This window comes from Empidonax traillii, unplaced genomic scaffold (assembly GCF_003031625.1).
Source record: "Empidonax traillii isolate 1590-97213 ecotype Southwest subspecies unplaced genomic scaffold, ASM303162v1 scaffold295:size639837, whole genome shotgun sequence".
NCBI lineage: Eukaryota > Metazoa > Chordata > Aves > Passeriformes > Tyrannidae > Empidonax > Empidonax traillii.
The window spans coordinates 98,896-115,265 of record NW_020955488.1 but is presented as its reverse complement, the minus strand read 5'-3'; the positions used below and the strand labels follow the sequence as shown (position 1 = coordinate 115,265).

General features: G+C 48.1%; 1 long non-coding RNA gene across 1 annotated transcript; it reads left to right on the top strand.

Moving 5' to 3' along the window:
* The first annotated feature begins 12,178 nt into the window (after positions 1–12,178).
* LOC114060873 lies at positions 12,179–15,047 on the top strand. Its single transcript, XR_003571995.1, has 3 exons — positions 12,179–13,000; positions 13,690–13,898; positions 14,793–15,047. It is a non-coding gene; the product is annotated as an uncharacterized LOC114060873 (long non-coding RNA).
* Positions 15,048–16,370: the final 1,323 nt, after the last annotated feature.

The window sequence follows — 16,370 nt, the reverse complement described above, 5'->3', positions numbered from 1 at the left end:
GCAGTGGCTTCCCTTTATTTGTGCACACAGTCAGCTCTGATGACTGCCTGAAAACACCCTGCTCCTTCCTCCCACCTCCTGTCTCTTTAGAGCATTGGCTCTTTGAGAAGGGAAGCATCTTAGCTTTGTATCTGTATAGCTTTTGATACTAGGGATTTTCATTTGAAGTTTCTTCTTCAGAGTATGAATAAATAGTAATCTTACAATCGTTTGTTCTAGGCAACAAGAAATGAGCCTTGCAAGCGGGCGTGCCAGGGTGGGACTGGGTAAGTCACAGGAGGACAAAGGGACAGAAGATCTCACAGGGATATTCTCAGCTAGTTTTATGCCCTGATTTAATTCCTTTATGAGAACAGTAGCAGAAGATTTACTTTAGTTATTTGAGACTATTTGCTATGAGAAGTGAGATACAGTAAACTATACAGTGTACAGAGCATGTAAGCGAGATATGAGTATCCTGTTACTGATGTATGAGAAGAAAAGGCCCGAAGTCCTGTTTTATTATTCTGTAAATATGCTGCGCTAGAGGCTTTTAAAGCAAGATGAAAGTAGAGGGTTTTTTTTAATGTTCATTACAAAGGAGTCCTTCTCACACTTGGATGGGTGAATCCCCTTCTCCGACTGTGACTTCATGTGGCCACTTGACCACATAAAGAGGTCAGCCCCTAATAAAAGGTTATCAAATACCAAGAAATTAGAGACTTCTCAATAATCAAAGTCTGCTCATAAAAAGTGACAGATAATTTATTTACCTTCTGGAAACACCAGAGGAAAAACCAAAGAAAGGAAAATAGTCTTTTCAATAGAAAAATGTAGTAGAAAATAATTGTATATAGCATTATTAAAATTATTCTAATTTAAAAATTAGCAAAAATGTAGAATTGAGGGGCCTAATTTTCCTCATTAAGAAAGAACTTAAGCTGATCTCATTGGTGACATGAAAATGATGCATGTGAACTACTACGTCCAAAGCCTACCTGCAAAGTTATGCAGAAGGCTGAATGTTTCACATGTTCAGTTCTATATTCAGTACTGTACAACTAATTCCTAGGTAAGTGCAAGCTGCTTATGGAGATAAATATGGTTAAAAGGTACAAAAAAAGGAATAAAAAAGTAATAAGTTCATATTACTAAACTTTTCTTAGGTCAGTCCTCCCTAACATCACAGACAATTTACAATGACGGAAAAAACTTGATTAGAAGAGTAACTGAAAATGACAGCAAAGTGTGGTTAGAAAAGCAGGAAGAGATTTAGGCTTAAACATTTTGGTGTAGTGTAGCTGAAAGTGGTCTGACCTACTGATATCCTCCAGCTGGCACACAGCATCTCTGCCCTCACCGAGCCACAGGACAGATGAGGAGAGTAATAGTGGACTCTGGGAGTTGGGGTGTACCCAGGTGAGATGGGGCACCCAAGCTACACACGGTGTCCAGCCGATGTGAAACATCTGTCCAGGAGGGACCAAGCTGAAAGGAGACAGCAGAGAAGGGCCCTCCAGCAGCTTGGCTCTAACCCTCTCCTTGGAAATGCAGAGATGGAGGTTCAAATCCCTTCAGGCAGAAAAGGGATTGAACATGGATCTCCCACATCCTGGGTCACTGCCCTAATTACTGGGTTAGTGGAAAAAAAGGGAATGACAGCAGCTGTGGTGAATCCAACCTCTTATATTCTTTGACGATTTTTTTTTCTTTCTGTTGCAAGTGCCCGAAACGAAGCATTTTGGATGAAACAAAGCACTTTCCTCACTGCAAAATTTATGGGATTTGTTTTGTTTCAGCAAAGAAAACTGGAAAATAATACTTCAGATAGATCTGATTGTTGTGGTTTTTTCCTCACTTTAGTTTCATTCCGTTGCTTTAGAGTATAATCAATTATTTGCCCAAACCAATTTTTAAATGTTAAAAAACACAATTTGGGCTTTTTTGGAGGACAGTTACCTACAAAATCTCAGCCTATACTGGCAGAATGCAATCCTCCCAGTGACAATAACTCCCAGAAGGGCAGAGCTCACTGAGGTGGTATGATAGGTTTGGACCTGCGAGTAGACAGGTATGTGTACATGCTACTTAAATACTGAATACTGTAAAATATATATTTACATTGATTTAAAAACTTAGTAAGTAAGTGGCAGTCTAAGTTCTGTTGATGCTTTTCATTGAAAACAAGAGGTAGCTGGTCCCATAGTGAGTATCACAGAATATGCCAAGTTGGGAGAGACCCACAAGGAAGTGCAGCTAGGTCCAAGTTGAAGTGGCCTTTCTTGGGGAAGATTAATGACCTGGTACAAGCCTTCCCATAGCTCATTTTGGAGGATCCTGTTTGGATGCTTTCTTGGTGGCTGGAGAAGCCAGTAAGTCATAGCAGTTCTGACTTACTATCACTCACTGGAAGGAGGTGAGGTGTGCTATGAGGACAGAGGGGTCAGTGTCTTCAGGCAGTGAGAAGTTGAACATTGTTATGAAGTCTCTGCTAAGTGAAAGAGAACTATGGATAGCTTTGCCATACTTCTTAAATATTCAGAATTGTGTTTCATTTTTACTACTCACTTGCTGGTTGGGAGTGGGTCACCACAGCCAGCATAGTTGTAGGGAAAAAATGTACATGGTTACTCTACTTCTGTTATTCCCTTCTTTGGGCCATTGTGAATTCCACTGTGTCTGTTAATTGTATTTTATAAATGACATAAATGTACATGGAACATTACAACAGGGAAAATATGACAAAAGTAATACTACAGAGCATAATCCCTGCCTTAGGAGGTTCTATCCGAAGGCCTGAATATATTCATTGTACTTAGGGAGGGAGTAGTATGGAGATGTTATCTGCGCTTGGCTTAACATGAGATTTGGGGTTCTTACAATTGGGCAGGAAGAGGAATTGAGCCTCTCCAAGGACAAGATATCTGAGGCTGAGCATCACCCATGAGGTTCTGGTGCTCTGAAAAACCCTTCTGCAAGGTGGATAGGAGGGATTTAAGCTCCTCGTTCTAGCTAATGGAAAATGTTCAAGTGGTTGTTTTGGGTAAACAAAACAAAGATCTGAAAGTATTTACATTTAATTTAATTCAAAATGATAATTTAAAAAGCAAAACCCAAAGCGTACTCGGCAATTTGCTTGTTTAACACTTCTCAGGTGCGGCACAGTTACTCTCACAGGATCAGGCCCTGAGGGGATGCCAAGAAGAGAAATGCTTGAAAGCAACATATGGAAATTGAACACGAAGTAAAAGCTTGAGTGGAGATGGGTGGGTTCAGGAGCTGTCTTCAGGAGAGGGAGCCAAGGCTATGCAGTGGGAAGTGTGTAGAAAATGAAAGGATGTAGAAACTGAAAGGTACTCAGCGGCAGTCATGTTAACGTAATCCGTGCAGTCATTTCCTCTTGACGAGTGTATGTAGCACATCACAGAGCTGGGCCTGTTGTCAGGGGAAGGCTAAGGCAATGCACACATGTACATGTCACGGACAGCAACGATGCAAGGGGTATGAGACAGTTATGGGGAGAAGCCACTGAGCAGAAGGCTACAAAAGATGAAAATGCATTCAAGAAGGGCTGTTATTTTTGTAATAAAACTGACCAGTTGTTCATAATTAAAAACATGTCTCCCCAAGGTCACTTGAATTTTTTTGCCAGGATCACAAAGCTGTTCTAATCAACACTGGTGTTAGAGCTTGAATTAAATGTGTGCTGGCATCTGCCAGAGTGAGTATCTTTGTTTCCTCCTCCCACTCCTTCTAGGAAACTTGGATCATCTGGAAGGAGTTAAGTTCTGGAAGGCTCCAAGCCCCACAGAAGAGATTTGGGACACAGTGAAACTTCTGGAAGTTCTTGATATCCCACCGAAAGCCAGTATCTGTTTGATCCCCATTTCCAAAGACCTTGTGTTGGTAAACAACCCACTGACTTCCCGATGTGCTTGTGTGTTAGCGAGGTTTGAGCTCTGTCAGTCAGCCACAGGGACATGAAATGATAGGTGCTTTATCTGTGTGGAGTGATCTACTAAGGAAAGACAGACCACACTTTGGCTCCCTAAGACCAGGAAATGTTTTGAGTTTCTGAATCTTTGAGCTCTTGCTTTTCCCACCAAAGTTAAACATTTTCCAGGAAGGCTGTCATACTCATGTCTTTTTCCATTTAAACTTATATATGGTATTGCTTATGGCGAACAGTCCATACAATTCTGCAAATCTTTAAACGTTGATCTCTCCCCTCCCAAAATTTCAACTGTAGTTGCAGTACTTTTTTATCCAAAAGCATCTCAACTGTATGAGGACTGCTGTACAAATTTAAAATTTCACCTTGCATTATTCAAATTTTCTTAAGCAGAATTTATCACTATTAACTGACATCCTCCTCAGCCCTGAGCATTTGTTGTGGCATAGGAGGAGGTGTGATTAGCTTAAGCATCATGGGCTTGGTTCAGACCTTTTTGCTTTCCTGTAGGTGGGAGTTAATTTTGGTCCCTATTGGGTTATATCTCCTAGCAGCCCTTCCCTGCTCTCTGGGGCTGGTGGATGGCTGTGGAGTGTAGTATCACTCACCTACATGTTTATTCTTCAGTGGCAAGCATTTAAAACCTGGAGAGACAGTCATGGGCCTCCTTGGTTAAAGGGACAGTTGGAGTCACCACCACATCTGGGTTGCAGTTTCTTGACATCTTCCCAGGCATTGATTGCCTGTTGCTTATCGGGGAGAAACTGAGAGAGGCCACTTCATTGTTTGTATCCAGTATGGTTTTTTGCGAGTAAATTGTCAGGATAGGCAATTGTCTCCTTATCCAAGTCCAAGGGATATCTGAGTCCAAAACAGCTGATGACATTATATTGGGCATTCATTTTAGAACTGCTGAGCCCAGAGAAATCAATAGTTTTCCATTATCAGGTCCGGCTGGGTCACTAGTCTGTCAATGAGCTGTTACAGTCACTGTACAAGGGTGAACCTGACCAGTCAATTGCTGCTGACAAGAGGAAAACACACTGACAGCCAATGGAACAAGCCAGAACACAGATTTGCACTTCAGTTTACCATCTGAGGAGACTGGGAGTAAGGCCTTTTCCAAGATGTAGGGCATTCACTGTGGGAGACGAAGCCCCCTCTCTCCCTCCCTCCCATACATCAAACAGGCCTTCCCTGCCCAGGGAATTAAGGTTTGTTTTCGTATTCCCAAACACGAGAGAACTCACTAACTGGAGATGAAGGAACCACCTTCTTTGGCAGCCAAAAAGAGATGTGCTAAAAGGGAAGGCTTCTGCTAGCAAGGCCAGAGGACCGGTCTTGTGTCTGCAGTGGCCATCACTGAGGGATGTGAGCTCAGGGACTTCTTGTCCATGGCAGATGCCTGTGCTACATTAGGAAGGAATGCAGATGACAGGGTTAATTCCAGTTCTTGTCTGTGTTTTAGCGCTGACTTCCTATCAAATTTGAGAACGGAGCAAAAATAAATATTTAGAAATTATCCCAATATTATGATTTTTAATTTTCAACTTTATTAACTTCTTTCAAGTGTTAAATCCTGACCGTTTTATTTATGCCTCCGGTTGTCTGTTTGATTCTTGCAGAAGTCAATATTCACTTGTGCTCCATCATCAAACAAAAAACTGGTAATCAACTTTATCACTGGAAGCCAACTAGCTGGGTTTTAAAAAATACACTACCCAAAAGAAAGATCATTTGCTTTAAATGAGAGGAGAGGGAAGTCTTTTTAACAGAGAAGAGCAAACCTTCCTTTACTGGTAATTAGAAGCACCAGTCTTATATGACTTGCAGCATTTGGTAGCTCAAGCCGCGTCAGATCTCTTACAGCATTAATTAAAAAGAATTTATGTTTTTTTAATAAAATGCTTCATGTTTTAGCCCTTTTCTTCCTCCTTCCAAATGTGATTACGGGGGCTGAAGGGAATTCAGGTTAATATGTTGACACACTTAACAATGCGGGGTCATGTAGCACAATCCGCTCGGCTGGTTCGACGCGGCGCGGCCCCTGACAGGTCCCATCAGCCGCTGCCCTAAAGGCAGAGGCGAGGGGAGGATTTTAATTACTGCGCTGTGCGCGAGTTTGCCAGCATTAAATTGAGACATAATTAGGCCCCCGAATTTTAATAATTGTCCTAGCTAATTGGGCAGACAAGTACGCTCTGCAGCGTGGCGTGATTAGATAATTAGTATTTCCAAATGACAAAATTGGGCTCTTGATTGCAGATTCCAGATGCGGGGGGTGGGGGGGAAGGGGGCGGCTTTCTGCTCGGGCAGAGCTCAGTCGAGCCGAGCTAGGGGAGGTGACCGGGCCAGGTGAGCTGGGCCGTGCCCGGACGGGGATCCCGGCGGGGAGGTGTGAGCGGGGGACAGGAGCGGGCCGGCGGGCGCGCCTCCTGGGCGCCCGATGCTCGTGTGCCCCGTGATGCAGCGTGAAGCGATTGACCTGGCGGCGCTAATTGATCGCCTCCACCCGAGGACGGTGCGGCACGAGCGGCGGCCACGGAAAGGACGAGCGTGGCCCGCGGGACGGACCCGCCTCGGCGGCAGCGACACGGTGGGGCGGTGGCGGCCTCGCCCGCGGCCGCCAGGGGGCGCCGCTCCCGCGCGGCGGCGGCCGCTCCGCGCCTCGGCGGCTCCGCACCCGCCCCGCGTCCCGGCGGGACCCGGCTCCGTGAGTACCGCTCCCCCGGCCCCCCTCCCCCGGCAGGGCCCCGGCTCCGGGAGTACCGCTCCCCCGGCCCCCCTCCCCCGGCAGGGCCCCGGCTCCGGGAGTACCGCTCCCCCGGCCCCCCTCCCCCGGCAGGGCCCCGGCTCCGGGAGTACCGCTCCCCCGGCCCCGCCCGCCCCGCTCCCCGGCAGGGCTCTGGCTCCGTAAATACCGTTCCCCTGCCTCGCCGCCGGCACCGCGTCCCGCTGCCCGCTCCGCCCGACCCTTCCCTGCGGCCGCTGAGCCGGTGCGGAGCGCCATCTCCGCCGCTCGGCGCCGAGGCGGTAATCACCGCCCCGCCAGGCTCCCCGTGTCCCCGCAACCTGCTGAGGAACCTTGCTAAGGAGAAAAATAGATAGATGGTTCCTTACACCTATTAAATGCATATAAATATATATCTCTGTTGAGCTAAACCGGGGACTCGGATGGCCGCGGACACCTCCCCGGCAGCCACGGCGCTGGAGCCGCGGTGAGGCAGCGCCGGAGATGCTCGCAGGTGCCACCCTGCTGCTACGGTTACCTGCAGTCCCCGAGTGGAAATAAAAAATTTCCCATAAAAGAGATTTTAATTTTAACTATACAACCGACCTCATTAATATATTTATATATATATATATAAAAAAAAAAGGCTGTACGCACAGAGGGCGCAGGGGTAAATCTGTAGCGAAGTGCCGAGCGGCGGTGCCGAGGCCCCGCACCGTCCCACCCCGGCCCCGCAGGTTGGAGGGCACCGCGGGCCTCCCGCCCTGCGGCGGGCAGCGCTCCCGCCGCGCTGGGGAGCCCCGCCGGCTGGCGCACCCTCGAGGCACGGGGAACCCCCCGCGCAGGCTCTAGACCCTGCCGGACGGGGACTTCCTTTTGTTTGTTGTCATTATTTTCTCTGCGAAGAAGCAGGCGGTTCATGCGGCGGTAGAAAGTTGGATCTCTAATAACCGAAAGTTAAAATGCAAACATTTCACTAGGAAGTGTTTCTCACAGCTCGTGCAAAATCACTTTTATTTTTTATCTGCGGGAAAGGAAAAATAGGTTTATGGTTTTTTTTTTCTGTGAGATAGCACTGTCATCAAAATACAGATGCTTTTCCTACATCACTGATTTTTCACTACAGCCTAAGGGCCTCTTGGCTTTAAAGGTCTAGTTATTTTTGCTAATATATCAAGAATTTAACTCCTGACTATTTCATAAATCAACTTCTGATGCACTGTACAGTATTTATATACTTATTTTCAGACGTTCATTCTGGCTTAGTAGATTGCCAACTCACCATTTCAATGCTTCAAAGCGATGATGCTGGGAATTGTCAGCTCTGAAGACAAGGTTAGCTCACAGGATCAGGATGTGCTGTGTAAAATGCTGATTTATGAAAGTGTTACAATTCATGTGTCTTGCAGGTCGAATTGCATGCATTATATGATCAGAAATACACAGAGGATTGATCTGCAGTGTTTATTTTAAAACAGAATTCATGTTGTCTCTAAAGGTGAGGGTGCCAGTGATGTACCGGAGCAGAAGCTAGAAGGTCCATCTTTCAACCACCCCAGCCTGGAGAAGCTGTGGCAAAGCACTCCTGTACCCTGATAACAAACCTCTGCGGCCTGACCCTCATCCCAGCATTGCTGGGAGCAGTAAGCACTCTGCCCTGCACTGTCCTGCCCTGCCCAGGGTGAAAAATACCTCCTGTGAGCCAAATAGATGCCTACTCATTTTTTAAAATCTTTTCTGACTTTGATGAGCTCCTGACCAGCAGGTGACACATCTTCGGGCCTATGAACTGCTGAGGGTGTTGCTTTCCCATATACAGTTGCTCTCTGACAAGTGTCAGTAGCCTCTGCACCCAAGGGGACTCTGGGGTGCTCTGGCAGGCTTCATTTTGCTGTCCTCCTGCCAGCCTGTGGCTAGTCTTTCCTATTGTAGGTAGGCCTGTGGTGCTCATGTGAAGGTGACATCCAGTTCCAGGTTTGCAGTTAATCAAGTCTACTCAGTGAAGTTGGACAATTTAATCAGTGCGTGAGGAAGCCTTGGATATATCTGAGCTATATCACATTATCTTCAAATCAAAAGCAATCGTCAGAGGTTAGATGGGGGGCACTAACGACACAGTGGTAGTTTCTGCCCTGATCCTGTGAGAAATGCCGTGCAGTGACATCACAGTACAGCAGCGTGAGCACAGCAGCCTGTACTGTGTGTGGTCATTGCAAGGCCAAAGCCATGGTAAGTCTCCTATTCCCGGGACGCTCTCATGCTGTTTAGTAACCAGATTACAGCTTGGGTACGCATTACTTAGCAACCCTTGCCAAGAACGCTTTTCGTCTGCCTGGTGAGAAGGCTGAGACTCTTCCTTCAGGGGCAATATCAGATAAGTGTCCTGTCACGTGTGCACCGAGTTTTTGTGATACAGTGGCAGGGCGATGGGAGCTGAAGGCTACTCAGATGTGGCACTGAATGGCATTGTGTGACTTGGCCCTATTTCTTGCAGAAAACACTCCACCCATGTTTCATGCCCTGCCCAGCCTGCTGCTTCATCTCCAGGTGCAGAGGAAGGGGTTTTTTTCTGGCTAAGATGCTACTGTCTTGGGATCTGGTTGTTTTATAAAGTTTCTTTCCAGTTCTAAGTTAGTACAACGATTCTGATGAGCTGATGTACAGAAAATGGTACCCCTGTCCTTTCTGATGTCTTCTTGGTCAAGCCTAGGCTGTATTTATTGCTTCTCAAATGGTAGCTTGATTTGCTGGGTTTGCAGATCTTCCCTGGGGTGACAGTGCTGACTGTCCATGCAGGAATGGACAGATAGAGTTGAAGTTATTTACTTTGTGAATAATACAATTTTTTTTTCTGAGTATCTGTTCCATTAAATAGTTTGGGTTTGTGGTTTTGGTGTTTTGTTGGGAGTTGTTTGTTTGTTTGTTAAATGAGTATAACAGTGCTGAAAATGTAAAAAGTAAATAATTAGACCCATAAAATAGGATATTTATTTTTATATAGTGATCTAATTGAAGCAGTTCCCCTTATTAGTGTTAAGCTAGCATAATCTCCGTATTGTGCAGGCAATTGTAGAAGTAGGAAAGTACTTCAAACTAGCAGAAGATTTTTCACACACGCTCTCTTTATGAAGCGCCGTCTTGCTTTTCCTCTGGTCTGAAACAAGACTGCAAACCTGGCTCGATCGGGAGTCTCCATGTCCACCTGGAAGGCAAATCCGGACGGCCGGAGGCGTTGCCGGCGGTCGTGGCAGAACCCCGCTTGTGCGGCTGCTCCAGGCCTTGCCAGGGCACGTCTACCTTTCTTGTCCTTCGCTTTCGAGGTTTCTTCCCCGAGTGGGGAACCCCCAAAGCCGGCCAAACGCTCCCGCGGGCGAGGAGCGTACCCCGCACTGGCGGTGCGGGGCGCCGGGCTCGGCGCCTCCGGGAGCTGCGGAAGTGAGAACTTGAAAGGAGCCGTCGGTGGCGAGAAGAGGCGGACAAAGCAAGCGCCGGGCTACCGAACGCGGCGCTCTGCCGGCGAGTTTTAAGGCGCTTCAAGTCTAAAGGAGAAGTGACAGGGCAATCATCTCCCCGACTTGGCTGCGGATGGGAGGGTGGAATCTTGCTAACAGCTCGTGCATCTGTATATTTAATTGCGACCTGGCTGCATGTTCCTGTTGAGGAAGGATGCAGATCACAAGCGAATCTATAAAAACGCAGTTGACAAGCCCGAGAAAGGGATGACTGACAGATGAAACGACAGTCAGCGCGGAGCTAACTGGCAAACGCATCCGTACAAAGTCAGATACCTTCTGAGAGGAGTAGCAGTTTGTTTTATTGCGGTTCTCCAGAGTTTTATCTACTGTCGGTGTGATGGGGTAGAGAGGAGCTAATGTGCCCTGTTTAGGATACAAACATGCAGATTAGATCAGGCTTCAGACACCGTGTTTCACTCAAGACTTAAAACAGTTAGAGGAATAAACCAGGCTTTCCCCACTGAGGAAAACATGGAATTTTAATGATTTAAAGGTGATTCAAACTTGTTTAAACACAACCGTTTCACATACTGATATAGGGAGCTATCGGGAGTTGATGGGGTCGGGAGCTGAGGCCCGGCGCTCGCCACCACTGTTGTGCGAGGCTGGGGCGCTGGGAATATCAGCCCAGATCCCGTTTTCTTCACTTTTGTGTTCCTTTAAGTTTTCAATGAGGCTAGTGTAATTACGAGGCGTTTAACTTTTTGCCAGGCTTTTTCATTATGGCTTTGCATTTGCACCTCGCTTTTAAGGGAAGTAATAACATTCACAGTCAGGGGCAAATCCTGTTAATGAACAAATTAAAGTTCAAACAGTTATTCAAGTTCACAGCCCTACTCGCTGCTCCTTTAATAAGAGTTATATATGTTACTTTCTCTCGGGATCACTCCCCCTTTTATTACTTTTTAAGCTTTTCATAAGCACTCGCGAGCTATACGGCCAGTTCCCAGCCTTTAAAGAGCCCACAAATCCTGAAGGGAGCCCTAATCCGACCTTAATTTGGCAACTTTTGTAAAAGACATAAAAGCTCGGGTGCCACCCTTGTGCGCTCAGATTATAACGTCAGGGGACAAGCCGGTGGAAGGCTCTCTCTATCCCGCACCCACCTATTTGAGTTGGCTCCCTCCCTTCCGGAGCTGTTCAAAAAGGCTCCGTTAGTCCCTCACGGGTACCAGAAGAGAAATTAGGGAGTGTGGTTGATATCCTGGGAATTTCCACCCCCTCCCACGATAGCTCTACCTGGCTGTGCTAGGCGAGGGCTGCCGGGGCGGCCGGTCCTCCCAGCACCTCCCGCAGCGCTGACCTTGGGCCGGAGCCCGTTGCCTTGCCTTCAAGAGTAAGCAACGTGGAGTTACAAAAACCCAAACCAACCCCCCCCCGAAAATACAAATCCTTGCGCTCTTCTTCTCTTCCCGCCCCTCTTCTTTTTCTCCAGACCTTGTGCAATTAGACTGCGCTTACCTCGCTATTTGCATAACATGAATCTAAATTCTCCTTGTCAGGGGCTGCCCAAGCCCGGGGGAGCCACGGCTCCCGGTGGGACCGGGCGGGGAGCGGGGCGGTCCCCCCACGGAGCCGGGCTCTGAGCCGGGGGGCGGCGGGCAGAGTCCAGCAAAGCCCGGGGAGTTTGATATTGGTTCACGGCAGCGCCGGTGCAAAAGCGCTGTCTATGTACAAATAGAGGAGATCACACTCCCCATTATCTACCTCCTGGCGAGTGTTTGATTTGTGACATCAAAAGCTTATCAAGGCAAGCTCACAAAAAAAAAAAAAAAATAGGAAGGGGGAAAAAAGCACCTCTTCATGGAGGGAGGTCGCTGCGGTTTGGGTGATGCGGGGGAGGAAGGGGCCGGTACTGACAAAATGCCGCCGGTTCCAGGGAGGCGATTCCTGTCCCGCCCGTGTCCCTGCGGGCCGAGCGGCGGGGCTGGTGCGGGGCCGGCCGCGGGTGCGGGGCGCTGCCGCGGGCGCGCAGAGCAGCGGGCGGGCGGGCTGGCCTCGGTGGAGGGCTGGAGGGAGGCCCTGATTCCTCGCAGCCATCCACACAGAAGTGGTTTGATATAATCACCATGACAACTGCCGCCTATAAGCATACAAATAATAGAGATGAAATAGACAAAAGATTAGCATGCCATGAAAAGTACAATAAGTTTCTTATTTAGCATTTAGATAACTGTCTTTCCTTCGGAGCAGGCTTCAAAGTTGAACCCAGTTTAGACCAAGAGGATTAATTCTTTCTCCCGCATGCTTCATTGAATCTCTCATTACCAAACTTTGTCTGTATTGATGTAAGATTTGATTGAAGATTAGAGCATTTAGCAAATCTTGCTTTTCTGCATGTATCAGGCCTTTTCAAGCGCAGACCGTGCTGCCCAGTGGTCAATACCCTTACTTTTATCCAGTGTCTGCTTCATTTAAACTTAATCAACTCCCTCAATGAACTGGAACAGGGAAACGTCCCTGAGGTAAGAATGTTGTGCTGTTCTTAGATAATTCTTTGCTCCCTCTCCCAATCCGCTGGCGTTAAACCTAAAATTGCTCTCTGATGAACTTAATCAATATGATAATGACAATTGGGGCTGAATGGCTCGGCCTAGGCTCGGCACGGAAAAGGTAGATGGCTGTACCCATAGCCTAAAAGCAACTTCTCCTTTCTCGCTTCTTCTTTTGTGTGCACTGCTCCCACCTTTCTTTCTCTCTCTCCCCCTCTTCCCCCCTCTCCGTGACACCGACCGCTGCTCACGCTGGAGAATGATGCTTCTTTGTGCGGCAGGAGGACTCGTATGTCACCGCCCGGAGGAGCGGAGCGGAGCGATTGGCCGGGTGAATTATCTGCCTTGTTGCAGTGAATTATTTGCGCTGTTTCCTTTCCCAGTCAACAAGTTTCTGAGGTATAGCGCAGATCAATCAAAGCTGACAGAGCGCATGTGAAGCTTTTACTGTGTAAATCTGGACCTCTTGTCCCGGCTTCGTTGGCACTGGCATCTGTATATCATTTTTATACTGCTACCAGTAGAGCAATTTCAAAAGTATTTGCAAGGAAAATGGATGTCCCCATCTGTTCCTGGAATCATAAATGTGCCACTTTTGGAGGGTTTTCACTGGTAATCATATCTTTAATGATGAACAAACTTGTGATATATACCTTTCCATAAAATGGGGTTTTCTTCACTTTATTGTGATTGGCTGGGATAAATAGCTTTTCCATATGTTAGGAAGATAAAACATAAGATTACCAGACCTCGTTTGTTTGATCATAAACAAAAGAAACAATTCACTCCAAACACTCTTTAAACAGAAACAACTGCAGAATTAAATTGTATTAACAAGCTATCGATGGGTCATGAGACAAGCAACTGTCTCCGTGGAAAAAAGACAGCTGGTTTTAAAATACGAGTAGTCGGTCCTTCTCGCTGTTCGGGTGACCTTAATGCAGACGTGGATTTTAAAGACTCGATGCTAATTTTAATTTTTTCTTTAAAATGTCTTTATCTCCCTATTTTTTTCTCCAGCTTGACTTTGAATTTCCTTAAGTGCCAGAACGAGGATGCGGTGCTGGATAGTGCGTTGCCGTGTACTATATTTAGAAAGCAGCTGGAAGAGAAAATGTCCTCAGGAATCCGGACCGTTTTGTTGTAAATGTCCCTCCAGTCCCAGCACTGTAAACGTAAACGCTCGTTCTACAGACGTGTCAGCGCTTGGCGCTACCTGGGAGAGCTGGGTAAGGATGGGTTCGGGGAGCCACTGTTTACTCCACGGCACTGCCCAGCAGCCTTGGCGGTGTCCTGCGGCGATGAGAAGTGCCGTGGCCGGGGCTGCCCGGCGGCGGGGCTGCCTGCGCACCCCCGCGGTGAGGGGCAGAGGTGTCTGGGTTTCTCCCCCCCAGAGGCTCATCCTCTCCGCCCGGGGGAACCGGCAGGTTGCATGCACCCATTTCTCCGTGCAGAGCGCCTCAGCCGCGAGGTTCACTGCCCAGAGCCCCAAAAGGGACACTCCACTTGAGTTTCGGTGGGGCAGCGCTCTTCGCCCGCCACCGCCCCGGGCCGAGCAGTCCGCGGGCGCCGGAGCACAGCGACGGGTCAGGTTGCACTGACAATCCTCCCCCTCCCTGGAGATTCAGCAGCCACAGTACTCCCAGACCCGCCCCCCGCGTGGATTGAGGGTTGATGCTAAAGGGGGTCTCGTAGGCTGAGGCTTGGCCCTTCGGGGATGGGGACAGACCGTGCGGCCATGGGGATGAGTCGGTATCGGTGGGCGGGAAGTGGGCAAGTTAACGTTTCTTAAGGCCAGAAGAGACCATTAAATCATCTGCCTGACCTCTCTTGTTACAGGGCCGTATAATTCCATCCAGTCCTAAGGCATTAAGCCAAATAATTTGTGTTTCAGTAAAATGTGCCTTCCAGAAAGTCTCATGGTCTTGAGGATTTCAAGAAATAGAGATTTTGCTCTTGTCCTGGAGAGTTTGTTGTGGCAGTTAACCCCTGGTTAGGGATGAGCCTTATTTCCACAACACGATGCCTTTTTAAAATTACTGCCCAATGCCAGGCTTATATTTTGGAGCCAACTACGTTGTTGCAACTGTGGCCGCCTCGGCTTTCCCCTTCCTTTCACACAGGTGTCATGCCTGGTGTTACCACAGAGAAGGGCCTGGCTCCACCTCGGGCTGCCTGGGGAATTCTGAGTTATCCAGCATCAGACTGTCATAGTGCTCAGTGTGCCTGGTGACCGTGGCAAGGAAGAGTCCCAGCACCTCAGGGTGGGTAGACCAATGGGACATACCATTGAAAACCACTGCTCAAAGGGCCTAGTCCTGCCTTACTGTGAAATCATGGACCAACACTCTTTCTAACCAAGGCAGTGCCCAATGGGAGAAGGACTGGGCAGGCACTGCCTACAGGTTCCTGTATGCAGGTGGTTGGGCTTCTGTGGGTTCAGAGTATTTGTGGAAGAGGAGAATATTGTATCTGTTGATCACCTAGGGCTCAAAAGATCTTACTTCTCTAGTAAATGGTTGCTGCCTCTGTCCTAGAGCAATGCTGTTGGCGAACACACTACAGTAGCATGAAACCAATCCTGCTTCAGAGGAACAGCCCCCCAGCTGCTGGCGCCGTCCCCAGGTAAAGCAGCTGGACAGAAGCTGAGGAGATGGTGCAGGGTCCCGGCCACCCTCAAGCAGGGCAGCGTGCCCAGTGTCCCCCGCATGGCCCAGGCCCACATGGGGAGAAGACATGCCTGGGGCTGCAGCTGTCTGTCCCCGTCTGACTCCATCACCGCCACCCCTTCTCCTGACACGGGGGTGGGGATGGCGCTCCTGCTGTTACCTGTGGCCCCGGGGGGGGGGCGGCCCCCGTGCCACTGGTCCCCTCCGAGCGACGCGCCACCACATCTGAGTGCCAGGCAACTGGTTTTGTCACTTGCTTTAAGATGCATCCTGCCTGGTCTCTCTTGTTTCATTACCCGAAATCCCAGAGAAACCACCCGGCAGGATCAATCAGTCGCAGGCAGCCAGACAGTTTTCTTGTACTTTATTAAAGTGTAATCAAACATCGGTTAAGTGGAAAATAAATATCCAGATCTAATAAGCTGCTCAGTCAGATCGTGTAAATGCAAATTACAAGCTGGTTCCCATCTCCCCGCCGGGGGACTGAACAAGCCACAGCAATTGCTTCATCCACCGCGATTGTAAATCAACTAAAATAATGGCTGGATAATGACCAGTTTGCGGTTTCAAGCAGATTGAATGATAACAAACTGCGTGTGTCGCACCAGCTTTTCATTTAGCATCTCATCATGGAGCGAGCAGCTCGCCTAACAGCTTGGCTGCCTCATTAGGTTGTTGTCTGCGGCTTGTAAATTCAGGCTGCAGCCAGCAGATTACCTGACAAAGTTCCTGATAGGGAAAAACTAGACAATTCAATCCAGTCCTTCAATCCCTCCCTGCGAAGGGGGAGCCACATTGATCTATCGCTGAGGGCTGCGGTGAATTGATAACAATATGATGCTTTCCTAATGGGGCAATGGGAAAACATCCCTCGTATTACATGGAGAGAGAGACAGCCGGGGAGAGCCGCGCAGACACGACAGGTAGTGCTCACTGTAGGCTCCACATACAGCCTTGTACCTTGTACTTTTTGGTTTGCTTGTGCTTTTTTTTTTTTTTTTTTTTTTTTTTTTTTTTTTTTTTTTTTTTTTT